This window comes from Anguilla anguilla, chromosome 14 (genome assembly GCF_013347855.1).
Source record: "Anguilla anguilla isolate fAngAng1 chromosome 14, fAngAng1.pri, whole genome shotgun sequence".
Taxonomy (NCBI): domain Eukaryota; kingdom Metazoa; phylum Chordata; class Actinopteri; order Anguilliformes; family Anguillidae; genus Anguilla; species Anguilla anguilla.
This window is the reverse complement of record NC_049214.1, coordinates 897,501-920,160: the sequence shown is the minus strand read 5'-3', so window position 1 is coordinate 920,160 and position 22,660 is coordinate 897,501. Positions and strand designations below refer to the sequence as shown.

Below are 22,660 nucleotides of genomic sequence, written 5' to 3'. Positions count from 1 at the left end.
CTCCTAAAAATGAGAGATTCTTCTTCATGGGCTTTTTTCAGTGGCTTCTTAATGCCAACGACTGTGATGTGATGTGATGAAAGAGAGGGAGAGAGAAGGAGAGAGAGGGAAAGCACAGAAGTGAGGATGAGAGAGAGACTGGGGGATAGAAAGGGAGAGTGAGGAAGGGGAAAGAGAAAAAGGAGAGAGGGAGAGAGAGAAAGAATAAGGGAGAGAGAGCGCGAGAAAGGGGAAAGAGAAAAAGAGATAGAGAGGGAGAGAAGAATAGGGGGGAGAGAAAGAGAGGGAGAAAGAGTGGGGTAAAAGAGAGGGGAAGAGAAAGAGAGGGAGAGAGCAGAGGTGACGGCGAGACAAAGAGGAGAGCAGGTAGAGGGGGTCGGGTGTCAGGAGGAGTCAGAGGAGCCGGCCGCCCAGCAGAACAAAGCGGCTGAGAGAGGGATGAGGTTTCAGAGCCCCTGGCATGAAAAGGAAAACATCCCTCTCTCTTTTCTCTCTTTCTTTCCTTTGAGGGAGGCGAGAGCCCCCCGCTGCAGCCCCCCATGCGGGTCGTCTGCTCCCTGTCACAGGAACGACACGCTTTTCCTCCGAGCCTCAGGTGCCCCCGCTCGAACCCCTCTTGAACCCTGCCTGAACCCCTCTCGAACCGCGCTCGAACCCCTCTCGAACCGCGCTCGAACCCCTCTCGAACCCCTCTCGAACCCCGCTCGAACCCCGCTCGAACCCCTCTCGAACCCCGCTCGAACCCCGCTCGAACCCCTCTCGAACCCCGCTCGAACCCCGCTCGAACCCCGCTCGAACCCCTCTCGAACCCCTCTCGAACCGTGCTCAAACCCCTCTTGAACCCCTCTTGAACCCCGCTCGAACCCTGCTCGAACCCCGCTCGAACCCCGCTCCCCAAGCGTTTAATCAGCGAGAGAGGCACTCCTGCTCACGCTCAATCGATAAGCAAATGGCGTGGAAAAATGCAAATAACAACAGGGCCCCTTTTGTGCTGGGAGAGGGTGTGCCCCGAGGCATGCTGGGAAATCAGCGCGGGCTTGTGTTGCCCTCATGGCGTGGTGCTGTGTGAGCGGGGGGGCGGTCTGGCGGGGCGGCGGGAGGGTGGGGGTGCGCACAATGCCTTTCCGTGCCACGGGGGTGTGGGAGCAACACTGAGCGTGCGAGGGAGCGCTGCGAGGGGAGCGGGGGTTAGCGGGTTAGCGGGTTAGCGCTCGCTGCGCCTGCTCGATCATGTGTCTGTTACTGCATGGGCAAAGCCCTCAGACACTTCAGCTCTACAGCCGGGAACATCTCTCAATCACGAGTGTGTGTGTGTGTGTGTGTGTGAGACTGTGCATGTGTGTGTGTCTGTGTGTGTGTGTGTGAGACTGTGCGTGTGTGTGTGTGTGTGTGTGTGTGTGAGACTATGCGTGTGTGTGTGTGTGTGTGAGACTATGCGTGTGTGTGTGTGAGACTGTGTGTGTGTGTGTGTGTGTGTGTGTGAGACTGTGCGTGTGCTTGTGTGTGAGACTGCGTGTGTGTGTGTGTGTGTGTGAGTGTGAGACTATGCGTGTGCTTGTGTGTGTGTGAGAGAGAGACTGTGCGTGTGTGTGTATGCATGTGCGTGCGTGCGTGTGTGCGTGTGATCATAATTGTATTAATAAGAATCATCATCATATTATCATTATTTCTATTTGTGCAGAAGCCTTTTGTGCATCATACAGGCATAATGAGGCATAAAACTGCTTTTTCACATTAATATAAAAGTCATATTTAATTAAATAGAAGTATTTTAGTAATGAACAGTGTAGCAGCTGTGGACCAGACCACTAATAAAATGATTCATATTGTAATTGATTGCCATCACTGATTTACTTTTCTCCCTAAATAAATGTAATACCCAGTTCAATAAGTTAAAAGTTAAACATATTAAATAAATAAATAAATATTAAATAAATAAATATTAAATAAATAAATAAATAAATAAATACCCATCAGCCTCCATCAGGTTCTCATTAGTTTGACTCATTTGCTGGATCCTCTGCTCAGATCTCGTTTGCAGGTTTGTCATAACGGTAAACTCAACCCCCACAGAACCGAATGGAATATGAAAGAGGAGAATCCCCAGATCCAGGGCATATTAATCACAGACAGTACCCTGAGGAGGACTGCGTTCCTGTTACCTGGGATCACCTGGGATCACCCGAGATCACCTGAGATCACCCGGGATCACCTGAGATCACCTGGGATCACCTGGGCCCGGCCGCGGCCTCGTTAGCCGCTTAGCGCTATCGAGCTGCGCAGGACAAACCCAGCCACCCGTCACCCTGCTCCCCCTGCTGCAGCTGCGCAGTAATGCGCTGGGGGTCTGCGCAGCCAATGCAGCTGCTGCAGGCAGAACACAGGCCCCTCATTGGCCAGAGGGGTCAGCTGCAGCAGGCAGAACGCAGGCCCCTCATTGGCCAGAGGGGTCACTATTGCCCAATGAGGTATTACTATTACCCTTAAAAAAAATGTTTAAATGTCTTTTTTCGATTCTTGCTTTTTATTGAGTGTTACCTCCTGTAGTTTTATTTTACAGAAACTTTATATTGCTATTTTTTGTAAGTGCTTTATACTTTTTTTTTTGCTGTTTTAAATCCACCTTTTTAATCATGCCCTGAGGTTGATGTCTATATGGTGCGTTGCTCCTTGTACCACACACACAGTTTAATCACACTGCAGCTGATGCACTTTTCAGCTGATTCTGGTAAAGAACCTTGAGATGCATATTTGTGGATGAGTGCGCACTCTTCTCCTCCCACGTTCAGTTCACGAACAAGCAACGGTTTGTTGTAATCACTTACTTAAAGCATGAAATATGGGGAATTCATGACCATAATATATCAGTTACTCTTCGGCTTTGAAATGGATCCCCGTTTCTCATCAAAGCAGTACAGCCTTACATATTCACAAAAACATTAAGAGAAGAAAAAAGCATGTGGACTAATGCAAGTAGCTTACTAACCTTTAGCAAATGAGGTAAATGTGCAGATAGATGTTGCAGTCCTACACTGGCATTCATGTGCACATTAACCTCCTCAGACCCAACCATTCATTTGTGTCCCCTGTCAGAGATATGAGTCTTTGGTCATGCTCTCATATTCCACTGCGCTGAAACCTGCTCTGTGCAGAGGACATAAAAATAAAATAAATCATATTTTTGAAAATATGTTCATTGCAGCAAGTTTCTCATTCAAGACACTTGTATTATATGCAAAAAAATAAAATACTTTTTTTTTCTGCTGGGCTTTAGGAAATTAATCTGACCCCTTCTGGTTTATACAGTGCCAGGCACATCCAGCGTCTCCATCTAACAGTGTCCTTTAATTCCCCAATTTAACAGACACGACTGACTGCCTACCCTTTCACAGGTGACCGATGTCTTTCTCTCTCTCTCTCTCTCTCTCTCTCTTTAAACCGATCACCCTATAAGGACACTGCTTCTCCGGGCTACTGTGACATCAGCGTTCCATCTGTTCCGAAATGGAATCCCAGTGCCCTCTTTCCAGGAATCCACCAACTGAAAATTGGCAGTCTGCGAAAAGCGAATTTATATGCAAGTGACTCCCACAGACTGGTTGTGATTAAACAGAGCATAAAATAGCCCAGCCTTCGTACCAAGGCCTGCTCAGGCCAGGTTAGGCATTTCAGTAGGCCATGAAATGCTTAACCTTGTCAGATTTAAACATTTGGATTCCCTGTGGTCTGAAATTTGTTGGATTAGGGTGATTTGTGTTGGATTAGGGTGGTGTGTGTTGGGTTAGGGTGGTGTGTGTTGGATTAGGGTGATTTGTGTTGGATTAGGGTGGTGTGTGTAAGATTAGGTTGCTGTGTGTTGGATTAGGGTGCTGTGTGTAAGATTAGGGTGCTGTGTGTAAGATTAGGGTGGTGTGTGTTGGATTAGGGTGGTGTGTGTTGGTTTAGGGTGGTGTGTGTTGGACGGGGGGTCACTGCTTTCCACTGGATGGTGTAATGGAATTTTTCAGCGTTCCCTATCTCTCTCTCTCCGATGGACGGATCGCAGTCACGTGTCTGGAAAGCAGATTTCTGCCCAAATTTCTGCAAAGACCAGCTGGGCCAGGAAAGTCCAGTTTATCTTTTCCAACAAATGTCTGACAGATCCTGTGATAACCTGTTTCTTATGGGGGCAGCAGGTGTTCTACCTGTCCTTTCAGTGTGGAATACCACTGATTTATTTCTGTACGGAATATTGACATTTTGGAATAGCATTTTTTGTTCTGTATTTTTTTCATTTGCCTTCAACTGTGGGGCTCAATGGAAAGGCATTTAAATTGTAGGTTTTTCTTTGGCTATTTGCCTTTTATGTCATTTTGCAAATCAAGCTATAGCACGGAAAGCTTAAAAATGTGTAAATGTGTACATAAACACAAAACCTGTCTTGGGGATGAGGAGGAAAATTTCAGAGGAATTCGGGCTGTGCTGTGCAGTCCAGCGAGGAAGAGTGAGGAAAATGGCCGCCTTGTTCAGGATTGTCGGACTCTCCCCACACACCCGCGTGCTCAGACCACCGATCCTCTTATAAATATTTAAACCGAGCCGTTGACAGGAAGATAGCGCTGATGAATTGAGTTAACGTTTCAGTCGGAGATTACCACCCCAGCGCGCTGGTGCCCTGGGCTGAAATGCACAGGTCTCTTTATCGGACGATGAAACTGTTTAGTCTGTGTTTCTGAAGAAGGAAAACTGAAACACAGTTGTCAACATGCTTTCAGTGAGCTGAATAGTCCAGATACTGCTGTTAAGGTCCGTCAAACTAGGAGAACATTGCTCTGGGCTGGTACCTGCCACGTCAGGGAAGGCAATTAGAAATGCCACCATTTCATATATTTATGTATTTATGTTGTCATTCATATGTTGTTTGCTGCAGAAATTCAAGTAGAAGTTGAGATGGTTGACACTTTTTCCGTATTGTAGCCTAACCTTGGAACTGCTACCAGGAGCCCTGAGGTAGCTGAATTCATCTGAATCCCAGCTCACTAGGTAAGAAGTTTAATAAGAAAGTTTCATATGAAAATTCATGTTCAGTAGATGGTAGTTGACCTTTTTATTGACATTTGTTATGGTCATAAACTACACACCACTAAGTATGTTCAGAAAAACACGACACTGATCACCAATCTCTCTTTCTGTTGATTTTTTAAATGCCCTCGCTTTGTGGGCTTGCTACCCCCCTAAGTGGTCTTACACCAAAAATACAGAATTCCAGATCAGGTACCATCAGTGAGAAGAAATGAGCTTCAATAAACCCCTAAGGAAAAAAAAAAAGATGCCTAATGCCTGCTTTATGGAGCTAAATATTGGAGTAAAAAATGAATTGATGTGGACAGGTTCACGTGCACCGAGTAATATGTGGTGCCCCTGAGACATTCAATGCAGATGTCTTTGTGTGGAAAAATCAGAGGGAATGTTGTTTACGAGGTCTCATTTGGAATGTCCCGATATTCAGTTAGACCAAAATAGGGATGTGGAGAAGCGCTTCACCTTTCGCTGGAAAGGGCTTGGATAAAACAGGATTGATTATTCTTCTCTTTTGTAAGCACGGTTATGATCCAAAATTACACGAGAATGTCCTTGCCTGAACTCTCCTTCCAGCCAAGCTGATTTCGTCGAAGTGACTCTGAAAAGATTTCTGTGGTCCCGCTGTGAAACGGCCAAAAAGATACTGTGTATTTATCCGTGTTTTCCCTGTGACTGATTACACTGGGCTATTGCAGAGAGAGCATGCCATGAGATCACCAGACTGAGTGAAAAATGAGGGCTTGAGGCTTTGCTTCGGGTACACGCCATGTTGGGGTCACTGTGCCCCGGGTAAGACCTGTTTGGGGGTTTGGGTCCCTAAATAAGATGTATCTGCACTGCCATGATTTTCTGCAGCTGATTTTTTAAGTTGCTCTAAATGGAACTTTTGGCCCGATATTTGAACACACTCGTCTGTACAGAACTCAGATGGCCGATCGGGTTTCCCCGAGCAGAGCCAGACCAGCAGCTGACTCTGAGTGTGTTCATATCAGTTTCAGCCGGGCCAGCGCACGTCTACTGCTTCTAATAAAGAGCTTGGCGGAGCACGAGCGTGAGTTTTCACCTTTTTTCTGTGTGGCACAGCTTTGGCCCATATGCACAAGTAGTCTACGTGGTGTCCTGCAATCTGCTTGGTTCAACCAGGTTTTAACCAGTGCTGTTAAAATTAATTACTCCTTGGCTTGAATCACCACCTCTGATAGTACCTTGTCATGTTCATGGTACCATGAGGCCAGGTTCATAGTACTGTAAGGTTAACCTGGTCATGTTCATAGTACCATGAGGTCAGGTTCATAGTACTGTAAGGTTAACCTGGCCAGGCTCATAGTACTGTAAGGTTAACCTGGTCATGTTCATAGTACCATGAGGTCAGGTTCATAGTACTGTAAGGTTAACCTGGTCATGTTCATAGTACCATGAGGTCAGGTTCATAGTACTGTAAGGTTAACCTGGCCATGTTCATAGTACCATGAGGTCAGGCTCATAGTACTGTAAGGTTAACCTGGCCATGTTCATAGTACTGTAAGGTTAACCTGGTCATGTTCATAGTACCATGAGGTCAGGTTCATAGTACATTACATTACATTACATTACATTACAGGCATTTAGCAGACGCTCTTATCCAGAGCGACTTACACAACTTTTACATAGCATTTTTACATTGTATCCATTTATATCCATTTATACAACCGGATATATACTGAAGCAATTTCAGGTTAAGTACCTTGCTCAAGGGTACAACGGCAGTGTCCTTACCCGGGAATCGAACTTGCGACCTTTCGGTTACAAGCCCAGTTCCTTACCCACTGTGCTACACTGCCGCCTAGTACCATGAGGTCAGGCTCATAGTACTGTAAGGTTAACCTGGTCAGGCTCATAGTACTGTAAGTCTAACCTGGTCAGGTTCATAGTACTGTAAGGTTAACCTGGTCAGGCTCATAGTACTGTAAGGTTAACCTGGTCAGGCTCATAGTACTGTAAGGTTAACCTGGTCAGGCTCATAGCACTGTAAGGTTAACCAGGTCAATCTCATATTACTGACATTTTAGCCTAGCACCTTATTTTGCATTAAATTCTTGACATTAATAGTTAACCCAGAATAAAGCTAATTTGACTGGCCGGTGTCGTCTGATCAACGATTCTGGCAGCAGAATCCAGGGCTACTACTACTAGAACAAACCACTGAACCATTCTTAGACTACAGCATGTGTACAGACAGAACAGTATGTAGCCACAGTGATACAAACAAATAAAACATTTCACATTCATTAGCAATTTGCTAGCCAGCCCATGTTAGTATTTTCCAGTGTGGAATGAGTTACCACTGCCAATAGCAGATTGTTAAATTGAAAGGAGTCCACCTATATGGACAGAAAGATTAAACTTATTCTTTTTTCTGGGATTCATGTTTTAAAGAGGTGTGCTTTACCATGGTAGGACAAGCACATTCATGATTATGATGTTTTAAAAAGGTAAAAAGTGTCCTAAATGTATGATTAATTTGCCTCTCATTTTGACAGAGAAGTACAAAAATACAGTCCTATCGTTCTTTCACTTAATTCAAATGGATTGCATTTCTGTGTCCAACACTAAGAAGCTAGAAACATATTTTGGAGACTTTTATAAGGTTATAATAATGAGTCATACATTTAAAACAAGCACTCAGTAGAATGTTTTGCTTGAAGGGTAAGTGTGCTGAAGTTGTAACTATATTACAAGTGATATAAACCGAAATATTTACTTTGCACGTTAAATGACTGCACTTGAGGAAATGAATTATGCTCAGAAACTGCTGATAGGAATCTGATAGTGATAAAGAGTATTTCAGCGCTGTCCAGAGAGAGGCATGATCGGCTGTAAACAGGCTCAAAGGGTTGCGCAACCTCTTGTCAGGTAAATGCGGGTGTTCAGTGTTCCGAGAACCAGACAGAGAAGAACGCCTGGAGAACACAGTGATCCCAGGTGTGTGTGTGTGTGTGTGTGTGTGTGTGAGCATGCATGCGTGCGTCTGTGCTTGTGTGTGTGTCTGTGTGTGTGTGTGTGTGAGCATGCAGGCGTGCGTCTGTGCTTGTGTGTGTGTCTGTGTGTGTGTCTGTATGTGTGTGTGTCTGTGTGTGTGCGTGCATGAACAAGTATATGTGTATGTGTGTGTGCATGTGCATGTGTGTGTGCATACGTGTGTCTATGCATGTGTATTGTGTGAGTGAATGTGTGTGTGCGTGCGTGTGTGTGTGTGTGTGTGTGTGTGTGTGTATGTATTTGTGTGCACTGTGCTGTTAGTTTGGGTATAAGTGACTCATTTGTCCAGCTGCAGTCCAGATGATCAGGGCCACCTGTGTCCTCCTTAGTCATTTACATTTCACATAATCACAAACACCCCAAATCATTTGCATCCCACATACGCACAAACACCCCGCAAATCATTTACATCCCACATACACACAAACACCCACAAATCATTTACATCCCACAAACACCCCAAATCATTTACATCCCACATACGCACAAACACACACAAATCATTTACATCCCACATACGCACAAACACCCCAAATCATTTACATCCCACATACGCACAAACGCACACAAATCATTTACATCCCACATACGCACAAACGCACACAAATCATTTGCATCCCACATACGCACAAACACCCCGCAAATCATTTACATCCCACATACACACAAACGCACACAAACCATTTGCATCCCACATACGCACAAACACACACAAATCATTTGCATCCCACATACGCACAAACACCCCAAATCATTTACATCCCACATACGCACAAACACCCACAAATCATTTACATCCCACATACGCACAAACGCACACAAATCATTTACATCCCACATACGCACAAACACACACAAATCATTTACATCTCACATACGCACAAACAACCCGCAAATCATTTACATCCCACATACGCACAAACGCACACAAACCATTTGCATCCCAAATACGCACAAACACCCCGCAAATCATTTACATCCCACATACGCACAAACGCACACAAACCATTTGCATCCCACATACGCACAAACACACACAAATCATTTACATCTCACATACGCACAAACAACCCGCAAATCATTTACATCCCACATACGCACAAACACCCCGCAAATCATTTACATCCCACATACGCACAAACAACCCGCAAATCATTTACATCCCACATACACACAAACGCACACAAACCATTTGCATCCCACATACGCACAAACACACACAAATCATTTACATCTCACATACGCACAAACACCCCGCAAATCATTTACATCCCACATACGCACAAACGCACACAAACCATTTGCATCCCACATACGCACAAACACACACAAATCATTTACATCTCACATACGCACAAACAACCCGCAAATCATTTACATCCCACATACACACAAACACCCCAAATCATTTACATCCCACATACGCACAAACGCACACAAACCATTTGCATCCCACATACGCACAAACACACACAAATCATTTACATCTCACATACGCACAAACAACCCGCAAATCATTTACATCCCACATACACACAAACACCCCAAATCATTTACATCCCACATACGCACAAACACACACAAATCATTTACATCTCACATACGCACAAACAACCCGCAAATCATTTACATCCCACATACGCACAAACACAAATTGTGTCTGAGACAGTGAAGTATACGCGCAGGTGTGTTTGTGTCTGAGACAGTGAGGTATACGCGCAGGTGTGTTTGTGTCTGAGACAGTGAGGTATACGCGCAGGTGTGTTTGTGTCTGAGACAGTGAGGTATACGCGCAGGTGTGTTTGTGTCTGAGACAGTGAGGTATACGCGCAGGTGTGTTTGTGTCTGAGACAGTGAGGTATACGCGCTGGTGTGTTTGTGTCTGAGACAGTGAAGTATACGCGCAGGTGTGTTTGTGTCTGAGACAGTGAGGTATACGCGCAGGTGTGTTTGTGTCTGAGACAGTGAGGTATACGCGCAGGTGTGTTTGTGTCTGAGACAGTGAGGTATACGCGCAGGTGTGTTTGTGTCTGAGACAGTGAGGTGTACGCGCAGGTGTGTTTGTGTCTGAGACAGTGAGGTATACGCGCAGGTGTGTTTGTGTCTGAGACAGTGAGGTATACGCGCAGGTGTGTTTGTGTCTGAGACAGTGAGGTATACGCGCAGGTGTGTTTGTGTCTGAGACAGTGAGGTATACGCGCTGGTGTGTTTGTGTCTGAGACAGACGTGGCATTGCAGCGTCTCCTAAAGGACCTCCGTAGATTAAACAATTTTAAAAAATCTCTTCGCAACACATGCAGAATACTCTCACTGGATATGACTGTTTCAGTGTGTAAGACAGAGAGAACTATTGAGAGTGTCTATTTTCGTACAAAGGAATTCAAATGCCATTTTGATGAATCTGCTGGCAGTTCTGTTGAAGTCGTGTTTAGGCCCCTCTGGCTGAGGCAGACACACCCCGTGCCCCTGTGCGGGATGCCTCTTTTCTATGTGGGGGGGGCACTGACCGTTTCAAAGGACTGTAAAAAAAAAAAAAAAAAGTACAAAAACAAATGGTGGCTAATTTTTCCCAGCCTTAATGGTGACCGAAACCCAAACATGGTTCTGATAGGATCTGGGCTCGGGATCCAGGTCCTGCTGGTCCACATAATTATGTGCCACTGTGCCCTGTAACCAGGCAACCAACTCTACCTCTGCATTCCATCCAAATTGTACCTCCCATGAGGCAGTGCAGTCAGCCCTCTGCATTCCGTCCTGGTGTGTAATAATATTCTTCTGCATTCTGTCCTGGTGTGTAATAATGTTCTTCTGCATTCTGTCCTGGTATGTAATAATATTCCTCTGCATTCCTTCCTGGTATGTAATAATATTCCTCTGCATTCCGTCCTGGTGTGTAATAATATTCCAATAAGTAGTCGCTAGCCGCCAGAAGCCTTCTCCATCTTCTGTAAGTCCTGGCAATTAAGCATCCTAATGAAAGGAGAAATAGACCGCCAATGTGCTCCCAAACACTCTCTTCCTCCCCTCCCTCCCCCTCACCCTCTCTCTCTCTTCCTCCCCTCCCTCCCCCTCACCCTCTCTCTCTCACCCTCCCTCCCTCTCCCTCACCCTCTTTCTGTCACCCTCTCTCTCCCTCCCTCGCTCTTCCCTTTCTTCCTCCCTCACCCTCTTTCTGTCACCCTCTCTCTCCCTCCCTGTCTTCCCTTTCTCCCTCCCTCACTCTCTCTCTCACCCTCTCTCTGTACCTGGCTGAGCAGCTGGGAGAGCTAGTCCCTCTCTTTACTCTAAAACAACCGCAGTGTCTGTTTTTATGTGGCTAGCCATGTCTCATTCCTGGTGTACCGCAGTCATGTGAGCTGTCTCTCCTGTGCAGAGTTTGCCCCCCCCTGCCCACCCCCTGAAGTTCTTGGGGGGCTGGAATGAGAAGTCTCTTGTGAGATTTCCACTGTGTGTGGTTTATATTGGCTTCATGTGTTTCACTTGCTACTTGATGGAATGATCCTCCCCTGTGAACGCTATTATAACAAACCACACGGAGAGATTCTTTTTTTAAAAACATTTTTTCATTAAGTAAGTATGCCTGCGAGACATATTGCTAAGTACATTTTTATGTGCTGACACTTGAAAACAATTTACAAAAAAAAAAAAAAAAACAGCACGAGAACTACAGTGATACTCCACTGGCTGTTTGAGCTGAAAATGAACATCGACTTGAAAACCATCCTTGGCCCCCAGTGAACCGTGTGAATTTTATGCAAAGAGTGCCCATTGATTTTGGAAAGGTAGGGTGGCCGAGACTGAGAGCAGGCGACCTCTGACCCCGCCCATTCTGATTGGTTCCAGGGGACGCTTACATCACGTGTTCATTTATGTGCTGCACGTAGAGTCTGTTTGTGCGGCACAAACTAACAAGTGCTTCATGTGCTGAGCCATGTACTGCAAGCCAGCCATATAAAATTCTCCATCTCCACAGGCCACAAACACATTCAGCATTTCAATAATCACCTGTCTGTTTATACACCTGCTTCTCCATACCAGAAAACAAAGGATCCAGAATGCAGGCTAAGTTACAGTTTTAAAAACCTCAAGGTGTTTGCTATTTATCCCTTATTTGGAAATGTTTCTATAGCAATGGTGTAATTATGAATGTTTATGTACTGTAATGTAGCTATATTAAAGGGAAGTAATACTGTTAAAATATTTTAAATGATTATAAATGATGTAGTTTTTTTTAACAAATTGGTGCTCAGAGTTTAGAGTCTCTGTCTCTACTATATGACCTCGCAAGCTGTTAAACACATTGAGAAAAAATATCCTGATAAAGACTGAATTTACCTTTAGCTGATTTCTCACCTATGACCGTTTGTTTAACTGACAGAACTCCACTTTAAAAATATTTTGTAGTTCGCTTTGTTCATGTCTTATGTTAATATCTTAAAAAAAACAAATTAGATCCCCCTTAACCTCCTTTCATGATACATGAAGAAATTAAGTCTTCAGTCTTCCTTTTGCCTTTTGCATTTCATACCTGGAACCAGTTTAGTTGCTCTTCTTTCTACTTTTTCATGAATCTGTGGAGCTTTCTTGTTGTGCAGTGACCAGGACTGCACGCAGTGCTCGCATGTGCTCCAATAAAAGCGTTGTATACCAGTAACGTAAACTCTCTGGTTTATACTCAGTCCTCGAGTATCGCAGCCTGATCAACAGCGTGATGGAACCCTCCCCAAACTGGAGCATCTAGTTCCCACCGGCTCTGCTCCTTAATGCGATCCATCTGTTTAGATCTTTGCGTGATAGACTAGGCCCCAATTAATGTGAAGGAGGACATGTTGACCTACAAAACAAAACGACAGCACAACAAGCCTCTCTGACTGTTAACAGGCCTGTTCTTCATATTCCACCAAGTCAAAGTTGCCCAGATACCCTGTTTTTTTTTTTTTTGTTTGTTTTTTTTGCAACTTTGTTGAATCACTTTGTCACAAACGTCTTGCATAAAACACAAAGTGCAATCCTTCATGTGCAACTAATTCACACCTTTTTAAAAATGCTTCTGTTTTCCCTTAATTCAGCTTTTCTGTAATTATCCTCTGTCTGCCTTCCTGGTTTTCCAGTTTTCCTACTCATGCGGGTTTTCAGACTTCCACACGCTGCGGAATCTCATCCCCCTGCTCTCAAAATTGCAACCAGACGAAAGCAGGCAGGGCTGCATGCAGCAGAAGGGAAGCTTGGCCTCCCAGGCAGTCTGAGTTCAAAAATGTGGGAAAAACAGCCGTTTACTTCATGCAAAGTCTTCTGCACCTTGCACCCAACAAGAACATCTTGACTAACAGTCGCCTGTCCTCGAGTCAACATGTACATGAGGGCATTTGTAGATTTCTCCAAAGAAAAATCCTTTAAAGATTTCAAAAATTTGTTTAAAAAAAATGTTTTTACGGGACATATGGTTCGGGACTCCAGAAAAAAATATTTGCAATTTAAGCGGAATACCGTAAAATCTACCTGAAGTATAACGATGGGGGTGACGGGTGGGGGGGGGGGGGGGGGGGGGGGGAGTGGGGGGGTTACACAACCTAATACACTCCACAGATGCCACATGTCTTCTGTTGAAACACACATTCTACTGCATCTCCCTACCACAATCCCCGCCTAAAGCTACTCAATATAACCTTATTTTACTGACCACCTCTCTCTCTTTCTCCCTCTTTTTCCCACTCCCCCTCTCTCTCTCTATCTCTCCCCTCCCTCTCTCTCTTTCTCTCTCTCTCCCCTCTCTCTCTATCTCTCTCTCTCCCTCTCTCTGTTATTGCAGCACTCTGGTTATTAGTGGTGTGATATTAGCAGGGGTTATAAAATTATGAGGGAGCAGTAAGTTAGTGATATTTATGATGTCACAGGGCCCTGCTGTAAAGCCAGGCACAGGTGACGCGTTGGTGACTTTCTGTCCTCATTCCTGTGGTGGACCTGAAGCAATGCAGCGGTGACCTATGACCTCTCCCTCTGCGCCCAGAGGAGACCCTTCAGAGGCCTTCGTGCGCGCGGCGTGCACTGGGGTTATGGAACACACGCGCCGGAGGTGATTGGACGAAATTACCCACTTGCGCCCGAGGGGTCAAGGGGCAGAGCTCCGAGCTGACGAGCGCGGGAACCGACCGGAGGTTCAGGTTCGTTTCCCGAAATAAGAGGCTGAAACACTGAGAGGCATGTGGAACACATTACCCTGGCAAGCCAACAGACTTTTTTTTTAACGTGCGCGAGGATATTGAAAAGAGGGCGATGAAGAGGAGCGGTGAGGAAATGGAGCTGAATGACAGACCTGACGAGCATTAGAAGTGCTTCCCCACGTCTCAGTCTCTTATTTTGTTTCCAAACCCCCCTCCCGGTGCAGCCACGCTTTTAGAGCCAGTTTAGCGATGGCTTTATCCCCTCCATGCATCTCCCATGCCTGCTGCCGCAGTCCGCTTCGTCTCTCGCTGTGCTTCTACATGCTGGGTTATTTTCTTGCTGGGTTATTTTCATGCTGGGTTATTCTGCAGTGGTAGTCCCCACCACCCCTTTAGAGCAGCCCGCTGTATGATCACCTGAGTGCTGTTCTGCACTGTGATTGGCCGTCTCTGCCAGGCCTTCTCACCTGTGCGTTCAGGTGGGCTCCGGTGCAGCAGGATTTAAAGCTGCCTTCAGACCCCAAAGGCCTCAGAGTACCGATTACTCTGCCCCCAGCCCCCCCAATCTGCCCCCCAAAGGCCTCAGAGTACCGATTACTCTGCCCCCAGCCCCCCCAATCTGCCCCCCAAAGGCCTCAGAGTACCGATTACTCTGCCCCCAGCCCCCCCAATCTGCCCCCCAAAGGCCTCAGAGTACCGATTACTCCGACATCTGCCCCCCAATCTGCCCCCCAAAGGCCTCAGAGTACCGATTACTCTCACATCTGCCCCCAGCCCCCCCAATCTGCCCCCCAGCCCCCAATCCTGCCTTCAGACCCCAAAGGCCTCAGAGTACCGATTACTCTGCCCCCAGCCCCCCCAATCTGCCCCCCAAAGGCCTCAGAGTACCGATTACTCCGACATCTGCCCCCCCAATCTGCCCCCCAAAGGCCTCAGAGTACCGATTACTCTGCCCCCAGCCCCCCCAATCTGCCCCCCAAAGGCCTCAGAGTACCGATTACTCTGCCCCCAGCCCCCCCAATCTGCCCCCCAAAGGCCTCAGAGTACCGATTACTCTGACATCTGCCCCCAGCCCTGCAGTCTGGGGCATTACTGACAGAGAGGGTAACAGCCCCACTGCAGTCTGGGGCCTGGTATTTCTGACAGAGCGGGTAACAATGGGAAGCCAGTCTCTCTGCGGTTGTAGACTGATGGAGAGATGGGTCCACTCATAAAGGTCTTTCAGCAGTAAAACTGCTGAGTGTGCTCTCCTGTAGCATGCAGACTGGGAGGGGGGTCTTGCAATGGGGGGGTGGAGGGGTGAGGGGGGGTTAGGAGGGAATGCGAACCCCTGAGTGAAGCAGGCTAATCTTCACACAGAGCTCTGCCACGCAGCCTGTGAGGTACTCATCCATTCTGCGGAAGGAAAGGACCCGTGTCTGTGGTCCCCTCTCCCACAGTGAGAGTGATTACTGGAGTAGAGCAGGGCGCCCGTCTCTCTGAGCAGCTCCAGACTTGTTTTTCTCTGGCCTAGCAGGTGCTAAGAGGGAAATATCATGTCAAGGCCAGATGTCCTCTCTGCTGCTTGGTGACGTAGTGCAGCCTGGAGCAGGGAAACTGTCAGACCTCACACTGCTGGGCAGGGAGAAATCTACCATCGCCTGTGTGTGTGTGAGTGTGTGTGTGTGTGCGTGTGCGTGTGCGTGTGTGCTTGTGTGTGTGTGTGTGTGTGTGTGTGTACATGTGTGTGTGTACATGGAAATGTGTATATGTGTGTGCATATATGATTGTGTGTGTGTACATATGTGTGTGTGCACGTACGAATGTGCGTGTGACTAAAATATTGCTTTAATAACTAAATGTGTCCCTTATAAAACCACATTAATAAATTCATTATTAATATATTTTGTATTTGGGACGTTCCGCATGTTTCCCATAACTGTGATAAAACTGCATCGCTGTCGCTGGAATGTCACATGGTGTTCAGGGTAGTTTTCTTATTCTTAATGTCGTTTCGATTAGGCCTCGGATCACAATGCTGGAGGAACCGTGCTGTTTGTCATAATTGCTACAATAGATCATGTTTATTTTGAAAACTACAAAGCTTATTTTGGTTTTAAGAATGAAACTGTGTAATTGGTGCAGATTTTGGGGGACCGTAGGGCTCTACTTTCAGCTTGAGCCCATTAAAATCTTAGCGCAGGGCTCTGATGGGCGAAAGATCTCCTTTCTTCTCTCGTGTAGTAAAATGATTCGCGGTGAAAGAAGGGATTTCCTTTAAGTCCCTTGTGCTCTCAGACCTCGGCGCAGATGCCTGTGTGTAAATCATCGCTTTGCGCTGTTTGTTCCAGCGTTAACCAACACATTTGTGGACCGAGATTTAGTTTCCTTCGGCCTAACCTCTGACGAATCACGAGCTCCACCAGCCCGAACACACGGCATGGGGACCCGGCTGCCATGATTATTAGTTTCATTCTCCTAATCTGTTTTATTCTGTGGAATAAATATCCTATGGTTCCATTATGGAAGGTTCTGTTTCAGTTAAGTCCAGCAAATACTGCGATCTTGATAATTATTTTCAGCTTTTGTTATTTCAGATGATATTTTCAAAGACTTGAAATGGACCTAAACTGGAGGAGAAAAAGAAAGTTTCTTATCAATTTTGCATGACGTATGATGGATGATCCAGACTGACTGTAAATACATAAAACTGGTGAGTTCCTTTCCCTTTTTCACAGAAACTGTACCGTCCACATTTTACCTCCGTTCTACATTGCAGGAAATTGTTAGCGGTTAATGGTTGATGGTAAAATGTAAAAATGTATTTTGCCATTTAAATATTACAACTGAATGCTGTAAATGTAAAAATAACTTTATAAATGTAAAACCTAACTTTTAGAGCATCATGGATTTCAGGCTTTCTCCCATTCTTCCACTCTGATGTCATTTTATAAAGCTCTTACATCATCACAGGAGGAATGAAGTGCGATAATTGTGTGGCTCGGGGAGGGGGGTGGGGGGGTGGTTTGGGGGGGGGGGGGGGGGGTGGTTACGTCACGCCCCTCCAGTGAGCTGTCACACTGTCAGACGGTTGTGCGCTCGTGCGGGACCCAGCAGACAGGGTCAGCTCCGCGGTGTTTTCATAAGATCCACAGCTGCTCTTTTCCGTTTATTCTGTTCTTCAAAAGTCACATTCAGTTAGTGCTAAAGTCGCGGCCGCCCGGTAAGGTTGGAACCATTTCTTTTGGCGAGGGGGGGTAGGACTGGGGGAAGAGGCCCGGGTTCGTTCATGTGAAAGCGTGGAAACGGCTGATCCGTGCTCATTGGTTGACCGCGGGCGATGAAGCAGCCCTCTGCCCTATCAGGCCAGATCAAACGCTCTGCGTTACGGTCATACTGAACGCAGAATCACTGATTTGCCTCTCAAAGGTGATTTTTAATGCTGCTTCCTCAACATCAACACACTTCTGTATGCTGCATTATAAGGGCAGAGAATTATGAACGTAACTCTGCAGTCAGTGCAAAACAAATGGGAATCTGCTGGGTACAGAGTTGCCATTTTGTTTCTGTCCACATACTGATAAATCATATTACATTGTCCAGTAAATGCAGTTACTCGATTTTATAGTGAGCTCTTTTGTTAAATAATTCAGTTTAGATCTTAGGCCAGGGTTCAGTCAACATTGGCTATTAACTTTTACTCACATTTTTGTGCAAGTGTTCACTCCATTATCCAAGACAAACTTTCATAACAACACATTCTTGTACCACACGTCGCTTGCCCATCTTGCCTAAGCACACAACTGAGAAAATGTGTAGTTTTAGATATTTTATATGACTGATTGAAGCCAGCTGCCAATCCCATGTTGACATTACAAGAAGAGGACTAAACCAGAGCTGTCCGTGGTTCTGAATCGTCAAACTGGACTGTGCTAGTTCAGGGTTCACAGGTTAAGACTACAAAAAGATGAAAAATGGTTGCCAAGATTTTATTTTCTTGAGATTTTTAGGCCACCAGAATAGTTACACGTGAAGACATATATCTGTGGGACCAGTCGCAGATGAAGACGCCAATATCTGTTGGATTTCTCACAAGTGAAGACATATATCTGTAGGACCAGCCACAAATATAAAAATATCTGTAGTATCTGAGAGCTTTTTCAGGCATTTCATGTCTGAACACTGATGCGATAAGTCCCTGGTAAACCGGATGAATGATATCTCTAACAATTTTTCAGTCCATCTCTGCTTGGAAGGATTCAATTATTTCTTGACACTTAAAATGTTCTCTTCATATTCCAACACTTTTTGGACATTTATGGACATGACTTCACACAGCTAGGTACAGCTTGGCAATGTGATGGACACCTTGGGTTTACAGAGCTATATCAGGCTTGTGAGAGAAAGAACAAACAAACAAAAAAAAAACTAGTTAAATATACTGAAACCAAATGTAATCCAGTGTTTTAAAATAGAAATGTAAAGTATATTATTTGTTAAGTTGTCAGAGTAGATGGGATAAGAATGAAAATGAATAATTATCCTTTGTTTATTATTTTATCTGAACTGCATTTTACCTCTAAAAACTGTCCGGCATTGTTAATGCTCTGCCCAGACTCGAATAAAACGGATCCAAAAACACGTGCATTAAAGCTGGAAACCGGACCCTGTACAGCACGGAAAAGACGAATGCTCCCAGTCTGCTAACGAGCATTCCCCTGCCCTAATTAAAGCATCGCTCCTGCTCAGAGTAGTCGGGCGCAGTCAGTTTGAATTGGGATTCGAGTCTTTAATCAGGCTACCTCCCCGCACTTTCAAACGGTTTTTATTAACGAAGAGCCATTACGCGGTTTACTGGCTCGCTAAACACGGAGCGCATTAAGCGGACGCACAAGCGAACGCCGTTATGATTGGCCGCTGCGCTCGGTCAGCTGTAATTGTGTGTGATCAAGGCGAATGGCGGTGCGTTAGCGTTTGTGTTACAGGGGCCCGCGGGTTTTTAGAGAGCACGCGGGTGTCAGGGGTCCAAGAATAACAAACGCGTTCTCATTTTAACTTCAAACATGTATTCACTGCAGCAGAGCAGAGGTTTGGGAGGAGGGTGGATGGGGGGGAGGTGGAGGGGCTGTATGGTGGTGGGGGGGATGGGGGAGTGGGGGGGTGGGGGGGCAGAAACAGCTGCTTTAGTTGTTCTGTTTATCATATTGATTGTCTTTGGAGACCAACTTCTGGAGATTTTTATGCTCCAAATATAACATGTGAATTGTGGTTAGTTTAAAAAAATATTCTTTCAGATCTACAGCAATGGCACGCATGGCATTAACAATAAATGTTAACAGGAATGAGAACATATCACTATTAATATTCAGATATCATAATTACTGTTACCCTGACTAGGAATAAGTGGGTATATATTATTATTAGTTTGTGGATACCATTATTATATATATTTGTGTTCGTATACTATTAAAGTTCACACATCATGATTTATGTTCAAACACTGTAAAATAATTACTTTTTGTATATCACTATTAATTGATAGTGTTCATATATCATGATTAGAGTTATATACCATACATCATTATATATCACAATTATGATTCTTAATATGCATGCCGATCTTTCTTTTTTGTGCCTGGTACATGGAATTATAAGAATTCTATATTTATTTACAAAATTTTCATTTTAAAATAAAAACATGCGGTTTTATGGTTCATCAAAACTTTCTTTTTGAATGTCTGCAGTGATCAGCCGTTGCATACTTTTTAAACAATTTCTGTATACAAAGCAATTCTGAGGGGAGTGGTATTGCAGAGTATTGTAGTACCACACACACACACACCACACACGTGCACACACACATGTGCACGCACATACACACATGCGTACACACTTATACAGACACGCATACACTAGCGTACTCACACACACGCACACACCATAGTCCTACATACAAAACAAACTTTTCTAATTTAATTGCTACCTTTAAAATCCCAATCAAAATGATCCAACCCTAAGTTGAAAGATTTACAGGCCACAATTTTGTGTGGTTTTACAAACCTGCGGACTGTGATTTACAACATACAAAAGCCAAAAGTGCTTTCATGGAGTTTTAGCTGCGTACCCAAAACTCCACTCTGCACTGAGGGCCAACGCGGGGTCATCATTAAATCCGTACCTTGGATTTCAGGAGGCTATTCTGAGCTTGTGCTGGGCTGGTTGTTTTTGCCAGTGCTGGACTCTGTTTTAAAGGTAGGCCTGTCTGGTTCTGGCTTGAACACCCTGTCAGACTGTCTCTCCCCTGCTTCCTCTGGCCCGGGGATGCATTCCCCAGCACTCTCAGTGCCAAGGCAAACGCTTGGCACACCTGGGGAACAGAACGTGGAGGCCCCTGGAGCTCCGCCAGGCTCCGGGCCCCCGGCTGCCCCGGCTGCCCCGTCTGCAGGCGATGCTTCGCTCCCGTGACCAGCTCCGGGCTCCGCCTGCCAACGTCAGGCTCGGCCTTCTTCACAAACCTGTCACCTGCTGGTGCTCAGAGCTCACCCCTCTCTGTTCCTGGACCCTCTGGAGCAGGACTTGGTTTCCTCCACCACCTACCCCCCCACCCCCACCCCACGCTTATTCCCAAACACACAGCCGTGACTGTGGTCTTCACAGCTCTGAGTTATTGAGAATCAGCAACGCGGGCCGGAGATCCCTTCCAGGGAAACGTCCGCAGCTGCTCCTGTGGCCTGGTCCTGGAGCCACAGGCTGAAAGACTGGGGTTAGGAGGCTGTTAAAGGTGGATTCAGGTTACAGGAGCAATAAAGACAGACTATAGAGAGCTCAGTATCTGCCCAGAGCTCTGCTTAACATCCAGAGAAAAATAAAATGCATACTGTAATTAAGGTAGCCTCAATGTTACTTAATGATAATAATCATAATCATCATAATCATATAAAACAACAATAATATTAATAATAATAGTAATAATGTTATACATGGTGAGCTGATGTGGCTGGGCTGTGTATTTGGATATTTCTTTCTACTGTGGGTTAATTGAGAATTGGCAGATGACTGTTTAGTGTTTGTTTTTGTGCGTGTGTGTTTCTGTGTGTGTGTTTCTGTGTGTGCGTGTTTCTGTGTGTGTGTTTCTGTGTGTGCGTGTTTCTGTGTATGTAGTGTGTGTGTGTAGTGTGTGTATGCAGTGTGTGTGTGTGTGCACAGGTGTGTGTTTTCAATTATTTCTCAGGTGAATGGTCAGGCTCCTCCACTTGCATTTCGAGGTAACGTTTTGGCGGCAGATCACTTTAATCACATGACCCTCCCTGACTCCGCCCGTCATTTCTCCGCATGACAGTCTCCAGAACCACCGCGGTGTTTACGTCTCCCTGTGTGAGGTACGAGCCCCAAAACCGCGGGGTTCAGGGTCTCCCAGGGAACCTGCGCACCCTTCCCCCGACTTAAGCCTTTATATGCGTCTAAAACCGTGATAAGACCGGAGATTTGTCATGGGCGGTGAGGTTTGTTATTGATGCTGAGAAGCGGTTCAGGGTCGCAGTGTTTCGATGCAGCCACCCATGTGTCTCTCTCCGAGCGTCTCTGTGGGTGAACGGGACTGAGATTCTGAGCAGTGTGGCCGCGGGTGTGTTTGCGGGTGTTCTTTCATTTTGAGCTCTGGACGGTGTTTCAAAATTAAAGATTAAAAAAATAAAACAATTCCGTAGTCTGTTAGATCCAACTGTAATTGATCTTGACAGGCGTTTTCAACCTGAAGGTCAAATGCCAGCCGAAGGTCATTGCAGATGGTTCTTAGAGGAGAATCCTGTCTGATCACATTCACTGTATCAGTGTCCATGTGTGAGAAAGGGGATGGAAAGTCCAGGGGTCAGTAAGTACAAGTCCTACCATGTGTTTCTTCCACCCGTGAACTCAGCCAGCTGAGTTCTACTTCCTGGATGAAGTGTGCTAATTATCAGATGTGGGACATTGGAACAGAATAATGGGGAGGAGTTTTACTTTCTGAACCTGGATTTTCCACCTCTGTTTACCTCACTGGTTAGATCGAGCTGGAATGGATCTCACTGTATGTAGGATAACATCTACCGGTTCTGCTCCTCTGTTGGTAAATTGTATCTCATTAAAATGTTTTTTTTTTCCCCCAACATTGCTTTCTGAAAGATGCTGGAGAATCAGACATAGTAAAATGTTAACCAGTCGATAGCTAAGAATCGCAGAACAAATCCTAATATTATGTAAATATAATGTTAAAGATTGAATAAATTCGCTGATTTTAAACGGACCCAACTTTTAGCTACTGTGGGAGAGGAGTTTTCTTTGGAAAATGGATCCTGTTTCTTTATTATGGTCATTTTTTGTGATAATATAGTAAGTCTATGCATCCTATAAAAATAAGCTTGAATAGGTGTAATTGTCTGTGCTACATCTCGGTATGAACCCTG

The 22,660-nt window shown here is 45.4% G+C and overlaps 1 long non-coding RNA gene across 1 annotated transcript; it reads left to right on the top strand.

Annotated features, from left to right (window-relative positions):
• Positions 1-2,419: 2,419 nt before the first annotated feature.
• On the top strand, positions 2,420-16,926 carry LOC118212309. The gene is made up of 3 exons (XR_004762198.1): positions 2,420-2,468; positions 4,957-5,022; positions 16,817-16,926. It is a non-coding gene; the product is annotated as an uncharacterized LOC118212309 (long non-coding RNA).
• Positions 16,927-22,660: the final 5,734 nt, after the last annotated feature.